At 42.2% G+C, this 15,227-nt stretch overlaps 1 long non-coding RNA gene across 1 annotated transcript in view; it reads right to left on the reverse strand.

Annotated features, from left to right (window-relative positions):
* LOC131410272 (uncharacterized) overlaps positions 1-4,168 on the reverse strand; it is a 220,920-nt gene extending 216,752 nt beyond the window's left edge. The window contains exon 1 of the long non-coding RNA XR_009221205.1: positions 3,949-4,168. This is a non-coding gene — a long non-coding RNA (uncharacterized LOC131410272). The remainder of the gene's footprint in view (positions 1-3,948) is intronic.
* Between the last annotated feature and the right edge of the window lie 11,059 nt (positions 4,169-15,227).

Below are 15,227 nucleotides of genomic sequence, written 5' to 3' on the forward strand. Positions count from 1 at the left end.
CTTGTCAAGCCATGCTGTGGCAGCATCCCATGTAAAGTAGAGGAAGATGGGCATGAATGTTAGCCCAGGGCCAATCTTCCTCAGCAAAAGGAGGAGGATTGGCAACGGATGTTAGCTCAGGGCTAAGCTTCCTCACATACACACACACACAAAAATAGCATAGGGATAATAGAAAGTGATCATTCAAAAGACATCCAAAGCAGATGAGTGTTTAGCAACTACACTGGCTCCTGCTGTACCCCCGGTACAGCTGCCCCATAATTGACAGCTGTACAACACATCAGAAGAATTTATGATACATAGTAACTTAAAGTGTCATGGCTTTATCTGAATCATAAAGAACAGAGTAAATACCTTACAGAAATCATGAAAATTAGTCTAGTCATCTAGTTCAGTTAATGCAGAAATAAACGTTCAGAAATCATCATCTCACTTAAAAATTTCTCCCTGCTTTTTGGTGCAGTTATTATTAAAAATTAGTCAACCCACCCAGTTACAGCTGGTGCCCATGTAGGAGACAACCTGGAGGTTCAGGAAAAAGCCTTTGGAACAGCCCAATGCCCATCTGTTTGAAACATGGCGTGAGAGTGTTGCTTCTGGCTTTAAAAAATGAAAAATAAAAATGACAATGTGCTTGTCTAGAAACCAAGTATATCTGAATAGTTCAATGATGCTTATTTCATCTTTGAGTCAAGGTCACATTGAAAGTAACTATCATAAGGATAGAGTATGTAATTCATTTGGTTGGAGCTAAAATATTTTTATTTGAACAATTTCTTCTAAATATTATAACTAAAGCATCTCTTTTCAAATACATTATAAACTATCCCCCACCATTTTTCCTGTTTCATAAAAAATGTCACGCAGAGGGCCATGCCGTGAAAGCACACATCTGCACCATTTTGTTGGTAGCATCCTGGCAGGATTCACTCACATCCCTGCAGCTGTGTTTGCATCTAGGCTTCTGTATGGCGGTGGCTCCGTCTGCATCAGCAAAACTATCAGACGAGAAGATCTAACCAAGTGGGAGAAAATGTTTCTTAGGCACCTAACAGCATGCCTGTGAGGAGAGTTAAAATTATCAGCTCGCATTGGCCTCTCAAACACTACAATATTCAGAACAAAAGCGCACAGACACTGTGCACATAAGAAATCTGTTCCAACATGAGGCTTCATTTAAATATCCAGTTAATAAGAGAAATGAAGGCTATACATACTTGGATCAATAGGAAGTAATTATAGGAAGCACAATTTGATCCAGACAGCTGAATGATACCATACAAGAGAATTGCTATATTGAATTTTTTTCTTACAGAGCAAGCCAATGTAGTTTGAAAGAATACATCTTCTCTACGATTCAAAGCCATCTGGTCTTATCACCTTAAACCAAAGTCCCTTACCATGCCCTCCCCACCCTAATGCCAGTCACCAAATACCACAGCCCCGCCATGAAAAGATAATTTGTTAAGCTATCAGAAAAGCAGTCACATTTACATTCATCTGGAGGAAGGAAAATAGGAAAGCACTGTAGAACCTGCTTACCTGGCAGTAAGCTTTTCATCCTCTTCTTCCCCTCCATCCACGTTATCACCCTGACCCACTGTGATTTCACAAGCTGGAAGGTTTTAGCTGCCAGCACAGGGGAAATGCGGCACCAGCTGACGGGCTTCTTAGCACAGTGGAAGGCTTGAAGAGTCCTTTACCGAACTGTTGACAGTTGACAGTGCAGCTCTGGGCCACCCCAAAACCACCTGCAAAAGAGGGGACCTGGAATTATTTGAGGCAGCTCACAAGTACCTATGAACAACTCAATCTCAAGAAAGAATTAAGGCATATAAGAACAATAACGTCATTACAATGTAAAAATAATATCTCTTTAAAGTCTTCTGGAGTGGATAATGACTTTGATTAATTCATAAACTTTGTTTTAAAAAGTCAAGATAGCGTCTTATATTTGTCAAAGTTGCTCAAGGATCCTTTGTAAAAAGTTGGTGCCAAATACTAAAACACACACGCAATCATTAGGAATTTTACATGGCTTCAATGTAGCCCTTGTAGCACGTGGACTTTACAGACCTAAAGGGTTTATATTAACCTAATAATAATAAAAATAATGAACATTTTGTATCAACAGCATGACATTCTGAGGATACAAGCTGAGATACCCATCATGACGCTAATTTTTGCTAAATATTTTGAGTTTGGTACAAAGTAGAACTGTGTGTGTGTGTGTGTGTGTGTGTATTTTTTTTTCTGAGGAAGATTCGCCCTAAGCTAACATCTGTGCCAATCTTCCTCTACTTTATTTGTGGGCCGCCTCCACAGTGTGGCTGACAAGTGGTATAGGTCCGCACCCTGGATCCAAACCCAGGCCACCGCAGCAGACCACGCCGAACTTAACCACTACGCCACGGGGCCAGCCCCTAGAACTACATTTTTTAAAAAGCATTTGAGACAACTTCATTTCTCCTAAAAACAAAAACCTATCTTTATGTGCTAGAATAAGAGATATTTTTAAAGAGCGGTAATTTTTTCAATTGATTTACAAGTAATACTGTCTTAGATGTGAAAACACTTACTTTAGCATCAAACCTCAGAGGCAATAATCTTTCCAAAGTTATCTTAGAGCAAACCTATTTGCAACAGAAGAAAAGAGTAAATCCTCAAAACATCAGCAACTCATAAAAGTAATCTCCCTCACACCCCCCACCCTGGGGTTTTGTAAATAGATATTTAAATTTATATTGTATACATAACGTGTAGCAAGACTCCAAAGATGGTGCCCCAATATCCACGCCTCCCGATGCTCATGCACTTTTGCAGTCGCTTCCTAAATTTGGTCTCGTTTTGATCAATAGAATGTGGCAGAAGTGACACTAAGGGGCTTCTGCGGCTAGATCATAAGAAGAAAGCCTGGGTCTCTTGGAATGCTTGTTCTGGGGATGCCAGCTGTCGTGTAAGAAGCTTAACCACCCTGAGGTCTATGGTCTATGGTTATGAGGAAGCCCAAGATTGCCACAGGAAATGGCCCCAGGGCTGCACAGCCAGCCTCAGCTATTCCAGCCAATCCCAGCCCAGGCACCAGACATGGGAGTGAAGACACCACTGTGGTATCTTTCAGCCCGGTCAAGCCTTCAGATTTATGCAGCCCCAGCCACAATCCAACTGCAACAGCATGAGAGACCTCAAGCAAAGCCTAGCTAATCTACATATAATAAATGTATTGTTTAAGCCATTCCATAAATTTTGGTCATGCTTGTTACATAGCAGTAGATATCTGGAATACTTTATGTATGTAAAATAGCAGCAAGCAACGTATTTAGATAGATATGTATAAGTATCCGCTAGCAACACACTCCTGATTTAAAAAATGATTCCTGATTCTCACTGTGGGACATCTCCAAATTGCCTCCAGAAATTTCAAGAATATTGTGAGTCGGATCTTGAGTCAAGATGGCGGCGTAGGCAGACTCTGAACTCACCTCCTCCCGTGGCCACAGCCAATTTACAACTACTCGTGGAAAAATTACCCCTGAGACAGAACTGAAAACTGGATGAGAGGAACTCCTGCAACAACGGACAATCCTAACTGGGGTAGAAGAGGCAGAGACTCCCTTCCGGAGAGGAAAAACGCCGCCTTCACAAGCCGCCAGCTTCACGGCCTCCGGGAGCAGCTCACAGGTGTGCAGCCTCCCTGGAGGCGCGGGGCCCTGAGCCGGGAGCGCCCCCGCTGGAGGCATTTTGTGGACCCAGCACAATCGAGAGGAGTGGCATAATATCTGACTTTGCCTGCTACTAAAACATTGGGGAGCACCCCCAGAAAACCCGGTTCACAAAGAAACTAAAACCGGCTCTTAAAAAGCCCGCGCGCAAACTCACCCGTTTCAGAAAGCATCCTAAAATCACCAGAAAGAAAGGTGCACAGTGCTGTGGTGAAAAGAGACTCACCTAATAGGCCCTGTGTGCATCTCCGTGAGGGGTGAGACCTCTCCAGGGACTGGGACATTGGCAGCGGCCATTGTTGTGGCCTGGTGTGGGCGTGCTGACACAGACGCCATTGGAGTTCTCCCTGAGGCCTGCTAGCCCAGGGTCTGCCCCACCCACTAGAGCACCCATTTAATCCAGCTCAGCCAGGGCAGGCAGCCCACCCTAGAGACTGGCCACACCCAACAACTAGCCCTCAGGCAACTTGTGGGCCTGCATAGATTGGTGACTGGATTCTCTGCAGCCTGGCAACTGAGCTGACTTTAGCGGGGCAGGGTGTGCACAAGGAGTGGGTGGAGAGTGTGGGGCGGTGGCGGAGTGTGTGGGGCTCCCGCTGTGGAGAGACTGGGTCCGCTTGGGGAGGTCGGGGCGCGCACACGGGGCAGGACTGTGTTGACTGTGTGTGTGGACCTGTGGGCGGCAGGGTTTGTCAGCTGCAGAAGACTTGTGCTTCTCAAAGACCCAATAGGCGGTTTGCCCCACCTTCCAAAGGCTGAAACAATTGGGTGCTCCTGTGCCTGAGGCCAGCCCCACCCAGCTGCAATCCTCAGGGACCTGACAAGAGACCTAATAGGCTAGAGGCTTACAGCAATTGTAAGGCCCTGAGCCTAACAACCTGCCACGCTGGGGGCCTACTCACTTAAAAGAAATACTGCAACACAAATGTGGTATTAGAACTTGCAGCCAACTGTGCTGGGGCTCCCCACACCTGATAAAGAGACTGAAGGGCCCACAACAACTACAAGCAGCTGAGCATTACAACAGCTGGCCAGGAGCATAACTCAGCATCCCTGGGAGCCTACAGGGAGAGCAAACAGGCCACAACAGAAGGACACACATAGCCCACATAGGGGTCACCCCTGGAACATTGAGAACTGAGGGAAGCACACTGGAAGCCTCCTAAGGCATCACTTACATAAGGTCACCTATCCAAGAGCAGGAGATGTAGCTGACCTACCTAATACGTAGACACAAGCACAGGGAAAGAAGCAAAATGAGGAGGCAAAGGAATACATTCCAAGTAAGGGAACAGGACAAAACCCCAGAAAAGGAACTAAGTGAAACAGAAATGAGCAACCTACCCCACAGAGAGTTCAAACTAAGAGTGTTAAGGATGCTCACTGATCTGGGGAGAAGAGTAGATGAACCCAGTGAGAATGTCAACAAAGAAATGGAGGATATAAAAAAGAACCAATCAGAAATGAAGAATACAATACTGGAAATGAAAAATTCATTAGAGGGACTCAAAAGCAGAGTAGAGGATACAGAAGAACGGATCTGTGAGCTGGACGAAAGACTAGAAGAAGTTACCCAAGGTGAACAGGTAAAAGAGAAAAGAATTAAAAGAGTGAGGATAGTCTAAGGGACCTCTGGGACAACATCAAGCTCACTAACATCCGTGTTATAGGTGTCCCGGAAGGAGAAGAGTGAGACAAGGGGGCAGAGAATCTATTTCAAGAAATAATAGATGAAAACTTCCCTAACCTAAGGAAGGAAACAGACATCCAGGTACAGGAACCACAGAGAGCCCCAAACAAGATAAACCCAAAGAGGCCCACACCAAGACACATCATAATCAAAATGTCCAGAATTAAAGATAAAGAGAATCCTAAAAGCCGCAAGAGAATGTCAAGTTACATACAAAGGAAACTCCATAAGGCTATCAGCTGACTTCTCAGCAGAAACCTTAAAGGCTAGAAGAGAATGGCACAATATATTTAAAGTGCTAAAAGGAAAAAACTTACAGCCAAGAATACTCTACCCAGCAAGGTTATCATTCAAAATGGAAGGAGAGATGAAAATTTTCCCAGACAAGCAAAAATTAAAGGAGTTTGTCACCAAGAAACCAGTGCTACAAGAAATGTTAAAGGGACTGATTTAAGGGGAAAAGAGAAGACCACAAATAGGAAAAATTATCTATTTCCATGATAAGAACGTAATGGATACAAATGCACAAAAAAGAGGTTAGATATGATATCAAAAACATAAAAGGAGGGAGGAGGGGAGTTAAAGAGTACAGCTTTCAGACAGAGGTCAAACTAAAGTGACCATCAATTCTGTATAGAAGAAGACAGGAACAGAGAAGGACTACTAAAACACTGAGAAAAAAAAAAAAAGTTAAAAAATGGCAGTAAGTACATACTTATCAATAGCTACTTTAAAGTCAATGGACTAAATGCTCCAATTAAAAGGCATAGGGTGGCTGACTGGATAAAAAAACAAGACCCATAGAGACACGCTTCAGACCTAAAGACACTCACAAACTGAAAGTGAAAGGATGGAAAAAGATACTCCACGCAAATGGCAGTGAAAAAGAAAGCTGTGGTAACAGTACTCATATCAGACAAAATAGACTTTAAAACAAAAACTGTAAAAAGAGACAAAGAAGGGCATTACGTAATGATCAAGGGAACAATCCAACAAGAGGATATAACACTTGTAAATATCTATGCACCCAATGTAGATGCACCTAAATATGTAAAGCAATTATTAACAGACATAAAAACAGCTAACACTTTTAACACTCTACGTATTAGGTAGGTCATAATAATAATAGTAGGGGATTTTAACACTCCACTTACACCAACGGATAGATCATCCAAACAGAAGATCAATAAGGAAACATTGGCCTTAAACGACACACTAGAACAGAGGGACCTAGTAGATATATACAGAGCATTCCATCCAAAAAACGAAGAATACACGTTCTTTTCAAATGCACATGGAACATTCTCCAGGACTGATCACATATTAGGCCACAAAACAAGTCTCCATAAATTTAAGAAGATTGAAATAATACCAAGCATCTTTTCTGACCACAACGGTATGAAACTAGAAATCAACTATAGGAAGAAAATCAGAAAAGCCACAAATACGTGGAGATTAAACAAAATGCTACTGAACAACGACTGGGTTAATGAAGAAATCAAAGAAGAAATCAAAAAATACCTGGAGACAAATGAAAATGAAAATACGACATGCCAGAATTTATGGGATACGGCAAAAGTGGTTCTAAGGGGGAAGTTTATAGTGATACAGGCCTATCTCAACAAACAAGAAAAATCTCAAATAAACAATCTAACAATGCACCTAAAGGAACTGGAAAAAGAAGAACAAACAAAGCCCAAAATCAGTAGAAGAAGGGAAATAATAAAAATCAGAGCAGAAATAAATGAAATAGAGACCAAAAAAGAAATAGAAAAAATTAATAAAACCAAGAGCTGGTTCTTTGAAAAGATCAACAAAATTGACAAACCTTTAGCTAGACTCACCAAGAAAAAAAGACAGAAGGCACAAATAAGTAAAATCAGAAACGAAAGAGGAGAGGTTACAACAGACATCTCAGAAATACAAAAGATTATAAGAGAATACTATGAAAAGCTATATGCCAACCAATTCGACAATCTGGAAGAAATGGATAAATTCTTAGAATCATACAACCTTCCAAAACTGGATCAAGAAGAAATAGAGAATTTGAATAGACCAATCACCAGTAAGGAGATCGAAACAGTAATCAAAAACCTCCCCAAAATAAAAGTCCAGGACCAGACGGCTTCCCTGGTGAATTCTACCAAACATTCAAAGAAGACTTAATACCTATCCTTCTCAAACTCTTCCAAAAAATTGAGAAGGGGGGGAAGCTGCCTAACTCATTCTACGAAGCTGACATTACCCTGATACCAAAACCAGACAAGGACAACACAAAAAAAGAAAATTACAGGCCAATATCACTGATGAACATCGATGTAAAAATCCTCAACAAAATACTAGCAAATCACATACAACAATACGTTAAAAAGATTATACACCATGATCAAGTGGGATTTATTCCAGGGATGCAGGGATGGTTTAACATTCGCAAATCAATCAACGTAATACACCACATTAATAAAATGAAGAATAAAAATCACATGATCATCTCAATAGATGCAGAGAAAGCATTTGACAAGATACAGCATCCACTTATGATAAAAACTCTGAATAAAATGGGTATAGAAGGAAAGTACCTCAACATAATAAAGACCATATACGACAAACCCACAGCTAATATCATCCTCAATGGTGAAAAACTGAAAGCTATCCCTCTAAGAACAGGAACCAGACAAGGATGCCCACTGTCACCACTCCTATTTAAGATAGTACTGGAAGTCCTAGCCAGAGCAATCAGGCAAGAAAAAGAAATAAAAGGGATCCAAATTGGAAAGGAAGAAGTGAAACTGTCACTATTTGCAGATGACATGATTTTATATATAGAAAACCCTAAAGAATCCACCAGAAAACTTTTAGCAGTAATAAACGAATATGGTAAAGTTGCAGGATACAAAATCAACATACAAAAATCAGTTGCATTTCTGTACACTAACAACGAAGTAGCAGAAAGAGAAATTAAGAATACCATCCAATTTACAATTGCAACAAAAAAAATAAAATACCTAGGAATAAACTTAACCAAAGAGGTGAAAGATCTGTACACCGAAAACTATAAAACATTGCTGAAAGAAACTGAAGAAGACACAAAGAAATGGAAAGATATTCCGTGCTCTTGGATTGGAAGAATTAACATAGTTAAGATGTCCATACTTCCTAAAGCCATCTATAGATTCAATGCAATCCCTATCAAAGTTCCAACAACATTTTTCACAGAACTAGAACAAAGAATCCTAAAATTTATATGGAACAACAAAAGACCCCAAATAGCTAAAGGAATCCTGAGAAAAAAGAACAAAGCTGGAGGTACCACACTCCCTGATTTCAAAATATACTATAAAGCTATAGTAACCAAAACAGCATGGTACTGGCACAAAAACAGACACACAGATCAATGGAATAGAATCGAAAGCCCAGAAATAAACCCACACATCTATGGACAGCTAATCTTTGACAAAGGAGCCAAGAACATACAATGGGGAAAAGAAGGTCTCTTCAACAAATGGTGTTGGGAAAACTGGATAGCCACATGCAAAAAAATGAAAGTAGACCCTTACCTTACACCATACACAAAAATTAACTCCAAATGGATTAAAGACTTGAATGTAAGACCTGAAACTGTGAAACTTCTAGAAGAAAACATAGGCAGTACGCTCTTCGACATCAGTCTTAGCAACATATTTTCAAACACCATGTCCGACCGGGCAAGAGAAACAATAGAAAAAATAAACAAATGGGACTACATCAAACTAAAAAGCTTCTGCACAGCAAAGGAAACCATCAACAAAACGAAAAGACAACCTAACAATTGGGAGAAGATATTTGCAAACCATACATCTGATAAGGGCTTAATCTCCAAAATATATAAAGAACTCATGCATCTCAACAACAAAAAAACTACCAACCCAATTAAAAAATGGGCAAAAGACCTGAACAGGCATTTCTCCAAAGAAGATATACAGATGGCCAACAGACACATGAAAAGATGTTCAAAATCACTAACTATCAGGGAAATGCAAATCAAAACTACAATGAGATATCACCTCATGCCCGTCAGAATGGCTATAATTAACAAGACAGGAAACAACATGTGTTGGAGAGGATGTGGAGAGAAGGGAACTCTCATACACTGCTGTTGGGAGTGCAAACTGGTGCAGCCACTATGGAAAACAGTATGGAGATTCCTCAAAAAATCAAGGATAGAACTACCATATGATCCAGCTATTCCACTGTTGGGTATTTATCCAAAGAACTTGAAAACACCAATTTGTAAAGGTACATGCACCCCTGTGTTCATTGCAGCGTTATTCACAATAGCCAAGACTTGGAAGCAACCCAAGTGCCCATCAAGGGACGAATGGATAAAGAAGATGTGGTATATATACACAATGGAATACTACTCAGCCATAAGAAACGATGAAATCCAGCCATTTGTGACAACATGGATGGACATTGAGGGTATTATGCAAAGTGAAATAAGTCAGAGGGAGAAGGTCAAATACCATATGATTTCCTTCATTAAGTAGTAGATAATAACAACAGTAAACAAACACATAGGGACAGAGATTGGATTGGTGGTCACCAGAGGGGAAGGGGGGAGGGAGGAGGGTGAAAGGGTTAATTCGGTACATGTGTGCGGTGATGGGTTGTAATTAGTATTTTGGTGGTGAACATGATGTAATCTATGCATAAATAGAAGTATAATGATGTACACCTGAAATTTTTACAATGTTATAAACCAATGTTACTGCAATAAACAAAAAATTAAAAAAAAAAAAAGAATATTGTGAACTTTTAAAATAATCTTAAAATGAAACTGATTTTAATCGTTTAGTTTGAAAAAGATAAATATATAACATACAGCTCATTATAAAGGAACTTAAATAAAAGAACTTAAAATAAATAAAAAATATCTAAGAATATTATACTTATAAATCAATCTTTTATTTTAAAAGGTGGAGTCACCAATCTATAAGTGATTCCTGCACTGAAAACTTTCAGAAACAGGCAACCCTCCACTGTGATTTCCAGAGCCTTGAGGCCTCAAAATGAGGGCTGCTTGCCACATGCCACCTGTCACCCAGGAGCTGAATCAGAAACTACAGTGTAACAAGATCTCCAGGTGATTCATATACTCATTAAAGTTAGAGACACGTTGGTATAGGTCAGTGGTTCCCAAACTTGTCTGCATATGAGAATTATCTGAGAATCTTAAAAAATTCCAAAACCCAGTCCATAGGGACACAGGCATTGACGGTTTTGAAGCCCACCAGGTGATTCCAGGTACAGGCAAGTCTGGGAACCATTGGTGACTCTAGAGCTCTGGTTCTCAAACTTAGCTGCACACTGGAACCACCTAAAACACTAATGTCTGTTTCCACCCCCAGAGAGTCTGATGTAAGTGGTCTCAGGTGTGACCCGAGCATTATGAATTTTTAAAAGGTCCCCAAGAGATTCTCGTGTGCAGCAAAGTTTAAGAACCACAGACCAAGAGCCTGGCACAGAGGGTTCAAAATGGTGGCTGAGCCTGCACCACTCTTCGGGAAGAGGGTTTTAAAGTCAGTGAGCATTAATTAAAATGAACAGTTGGCATCACAGCTTTCAGCTAACTCACCAAGTATAACGACAGCATCAAGCTCGCTGAAGTTCAAGTCTGCCAAATCTTGCATGTCCCCACGGGCTCTCCTGGCACTTTCCTCCAGCACATTTCTCTTTTGTTGGGCTCCCTGTCAAGTGATTAACGATGTGCATCTGCTCGGCATTAGGAGCAAATATCTTCACCTTCAAAAATAGAAATAAAAACAAATGATGTCATCGCTTCTATGAAAACAATCAAGCAAATCAATCTCAGAGCCTAAACCAGAATGGAAAGTCAGAAAACCACTAAGTAATTCTGTAAGCCTTCAGGGCCAATATCAACTACAAATATGACAGCTCAACCACAAGGAAGAAATTGCAGGAGACTTCTGGAGGAAAAAAAAAAAGAGCTATAAATTAGCTTTCGGAAAGAAAGCAGAACAGAAAGAGGTTGGTTTCCATATATATATATATGCTTTTTAAAGAGATAGAAGAGAGGATTTGATTTTATAGATAGGAACATATAGGGCTCAAAAACACAGGAAATTGATTAAATCTGCCCTTGAAATCTTTCCAAAGCAGTGATTCTCAACCTTGGCTGCATATTAGAATTACCTGGGGAGTCTGAGGCCCAAACAGACCAGTTACATGGGAATTTTGGAGAGAGGCACCAGCCTGGGCATTGGTATGTCTTAAAGTCTCCCCAGGTGATTTGATCCTTTGTCAGGGTTGGCAACCACTGATCTAAAGCAAATGGGAGATAAAAGTCACAACCTCAGGTTACAACCCCAGGGGTTTTAATGCCCAGAACCCAAAGCAAATCACCTGGAAGCTCTCACTTGACCTGCTTCCAAGCATCCAGCCCCATCAAGCTCTGGATTAACACCCCCAGTCTGCCAGCAAAAACACTTGGAGGAGGTAGGGATCGCTCCAGTTCCCCTGCCCCCAACCCTTGGATCCTGCACTGATGGGGGAGACATGAGGATTCAGAGGCAAGGAAGGAAGCTCAGGGTAGGCACCCATATGCTGGGGGGCCTTTGATTCGTATCTTCTTCACTGCCTTCTTCTCCACCCCAAAACTCACAGGTCCATTTCCCTTGGAAGTGGACAAGGCTGGGCTGAGTCAAATGTCTCTTGACTTTCTGAGAAGGTGTCATTAGGGTTAGAAAGCACAAGTCATCAGGAATCTTAGCCTCCTGTTACTAAACTTTGTATTTGATTAAAATATAGTAATATTCTAAACATTCTCTCTTCTCCATATTTTTGGTTTTACGAAATTGAGTCACATTGCATATCTGTGATACATGTGAGAGAGATTCTAAGCATATATATATCCCATTATTAGAGAAAAAGACGTAGAAACTTCTGAAGGGCAAGAAAGACAGATGCAAAGAAACATGGATTGGTTTTTAAACCAATAATTCTAGAAACAGATCGGCCTGCAGTTGCTTCATGGAATTAATTGGATCCACTTGCCAAAGGAGGAGGTGAAGGTGAAGCACACTTTCAACACTTGCATGTTCCTCGGAACTGGTAACAAAGTGCTGCATTGTAATCAAGAGTAAACAAGTCCCCCTACCTCTGCCAGACTTCACCTGAAGAACAGAGACCTGGGCTCATCAAACAACAACAACAACAACAAGAAGAGCAGAGCAGGTAGGACACGGCCCTTCAACCATCAGGAAGTCAATAACTACTTGTTGAACAAATGAGTGAAGAACAGCCACAGTAATTTTAATACTCCTCAAGTTAAATAGGTGCTAGTATAAACGGTTTCCTTTCCTCAGTTTTAGAGACAAGAGTCCTGGCTTCTAAGAGGATGAGCTTTGTCACTAACTAGTAATGACCTTGAACAAGTCATTTTCCCTTTCAGGGAAACTCAGTGAGTTCCTCGGGAATAGGAATGTCCTCTGACTTCAAACTTCAAGTCCTGCAGTCAAAGAAATTAATGAGTATCATATCTTAAATAATAAGGAAAAGAATGGTGCAGCCACTGTGGAAATCAGTATGGTAGTTTCTCAAAAAGTTAAACATAGGAGAGGGTGACATCAGCATCATGGTGGAGTGAGCTTCCCCCTTGAACTCTCCCCCTCTAAGACACAACAAAAAGGATATTTGTATTCCAACAGAAGTTATTCACACAACACGGGGGATGTCTGAGGCATCCAGCCAGCCATACACCCAAGGACTGAGCTGCTGGAATCCCCAGAGTAAGTGGAAGGAGGTAAGCGGAGCTCCTTTCCTCCCCCAAGGACTGCGACCCAGAGACTGAGACCAGGCGGCACTCGGCGGCGGGGGGTGGACGGCTCACTGTGTGAAAACTGGTGCTCTCCAAGACCCCTCACAGCCCATGGGGATCCCCCTATGGAGGGAGTGGAACTGTCGTGAGCTTGTCAACAAGCTAGCCCCTCAGGAAAGCAGAGAGCAACAGCGAGGCAAGAAACCTCTGAGATCAGGGAGGCGGAAGTAAGCATTCCTCCCCCACCCGGCCTGCCCAACCAGTGCTTCAGCACAGCAGTGCTTCAGCTCAGCCCTGTCCCCAAAGGCAGCGGCTCCCAGGTACCCATGCCCCACCAGCAGGGGCAGCATGACTGTGCCCCACCCCCACAGGCAGCAACCCCAAGGTGCCTGGGCCCGACCAGCAGTGGGGTGAGCCTGCGCCCCCATGCAAGAGGCAGCAGCAGCTCAGGCCCCACCACTCCACAGACCCAGCCACTCCGGCTGGACCAAGCCACAGCCCCAGCTGCCCTGGCTTCACCATGCCACGGGCACAGCTCCTTTGGCTTGACAACACCCCCCCACACCCCAGCTCCAACTGCTTTGGCTTGGCCTGTGCTCAGGCTCCAACTGACTTGGGACCAGCAACTTCGGCCCACCGCACTCCAGTTCCAGCTTCTTTGGCCCAGCGGTGCTCCAGCTCCTCCTTCTTCGGCCCAGCTCACTCCAATTCCAGCTTCTTCGGCCCAACAGCACTCTAGTGCCAGCTTCTTTGGCCCAGCAGCACTTCAGCTCCTCCTTCTTCAGCCCAGCGGTGCTCCAGCTCCTGCTTCTTCGGCCCAGCAGCACTTCAGCTGCAGCTGCTTCAACCCATCCACACCCAAGCCCCAGCTGCTTCTGCCTAGCTGCATTCTAGTCCCAGCTATTCCCATGCTCTCGCTCCAGCTGTTCCCACACTTCTCCCCCAGCAGCCATGTCTCAGATCAGCCAGGAGCCAATGAGAGTGCCCACGGATTAAGGCAAGCCAGAATATACAGCCCTTGACCCCCACCCAGCAGCAGCAAGAGGAAACTGCGACCATATACTTTCACTGTGAGGAAAAGCAAGCCAACCACCAACAGGCACTATGCAAAAACGTATTAAATCTCCAGACCAAAAGGAAAATGACAAGCACCCAGAAGTCAACCCAGAAAGCACAGAAATGTAGAACCTCAATGACACAGAATTCAAAATAGCCATCATAAAAAATCTTAATGAAATACAAGAAAACACAGACAGACAATTCAATGAAATCAGGAGTTTCTTCACAAAAGAGATTGAAACTATAAAAAAAATCAGAAATCTTAGAGATGAAAAACACAATAGAGGAGATAAAGACAAATCTGGAAGGCTTAAGCATCAGAGCTGACAATATGGAGGAAAGGATTAGCAATATTGAGGACAGCAATGCAGAAATGCTCCAGATGGAGGAGGAAAGAGAACTAAGACTAAAAAGAAATGAAGAAACTCTCTGAGAAATATCCGACTCAATTAGGAAATCCAACATAAGGATTATAGGTATTCCAGAGGGAGAAGACAGGGAAAAAGGAGCAGAGAACTTGTTCAAAGAAATAATAACTGAGAACTTCCCAAACTTGGGGAAGGAGCTGGAAATACCAGTGAATGAAATAAATAGATCTCCTAAATATATCAACACAAAAAGACCCTCTCCAAGGCATATAGTAGGAAAGCTGGAAAAAGTCAATGACAAAGAAAAAATATTAAGGTCAGCTAGACAAAAAAAAAAATAACATACAAAGGATTTCCTATCAGGATCTCAGCCAATTTCTCAACAGAAAATTTACAGGCTAGGAGAGAGTGGAACAATATAGTCAAAATTATGAAGGACAAAAACTTTCAGCCAGGAATACTCTATCCAGCAAAAATATCCTTCAGATATGATGGAGAAATAATAACTATCCCAGATAAACAAAAGCTAAGAGAGTTCATTGCCACAAGACCCCCACTACAAGAAGTGCTCA

This window comes from Diceros bicornis, chromosome 9 (assembly GCF_020826845.1).
Source record: "Diceros bicornis minor isolate mBicDic1 chromosome 9, mDicBic1.mat.cur, whole genome shotgun sequence".
Lineage (NCBI taxonomy): Eukaryota > Metazoa > Chordata > Mammalia > Perissodactyla > Rhinocerotidae > Diceros > Diceros bicornis.